At 35.7% G+C, this 767-nt stretch overlaps 1 protein-coding gene across 2 annotated transcripts in view; it reads right to left on the bottom strand.

Annotated features, from left to right (window-relative positions):
• The window catches only part of LOC110030221 (probable methyltransferase PMT7), a 66,802-nt gene that overhangs the window by 64,247 nt on the left and 1,788 nt on the right, over window positions 1–767 (bottom strand). The window lies entirely within an intron of this gene.

The following is a 767-nucleotide window of genomic DNA, read 5'->3' as shown; positions in this document are numbered from 1 at the left end:
AAATTATATGTATTTATTGCAAATAACAATGTCTATCATAACAGGAAAAAATTATTTGATTGATGTTAGATACCCTATGCAGAGAGGCTATCTGAAGTCATATCCAGACACTAGGTACCATATTCCTGATTTTGAGCGAGCAAGTGACACCATTCGTGGTAGGAAAGAAATGTTTAACAAGCGTCACTCTTATTTACGTGGGGTAATTGAAAGAACATTTGGGGTTTGAAAAAAGAAATGGGTCATCTTGTGTGATATGTCGTCATATCCATTTCAGAAGCAGGTGCATATTATGCTGGCAACAATAGTACTTCATAACTTCATCCGACGACATCTTTCACGTTTAGATACGGATTTCAGTATGGCAGATAACGATAAGCTGAATTTCTATGAAGAACCATCAGAATTTTTTATCGGGTCTTCAGCTCCTGAGGTTGAGAATGACTTGTAATGAATTTGAAGTTCATGACACGGAAGGTGTGGCTGAGATGGCTGTCCTGAGGGAGTTTATAGCAAATGTTATCTATGACAGTTAATCCACCAAGTCATTCTTTTCTTCGTATATTATAGGTTCATTTTGATGTGTACCTTTTTTTTTTAGATCTGACATTTGACTTTTTTTTATTTTTTTTTCACAATTATACCAACATAACTTCTAGGATTTCAGTGACAGATAGAGTTGTTTTGTGTTATTGTTGGCTACCAACTATGTTACTCACGTTGCGTCAGTCTCATAGTTATGGGAAACAGTTCTACGATCATCGCAA

Source organism: Phalaenopsis equestris, unplaced genomic scaffold, assembly GCF_001263595.1.
Source record: "Phalaenopsis equestris unplaced genomic scaffold, ASM126359v1 Scaffold000675, whole genome shotgun sequence".
NCBI classification, from domain to species: domain Eukaryota; kingdom Viridiplantae; phylum Streptophyta; class Magnoliopsida; order Asparagales; family Orchidaceae; genus Phalaenopsis; species Phalaenopsis equestris.
Note: the sequence above shows the minus strand (reverse complement) of the source record. Positions and strands in the feature narration are given on the sequence as shown.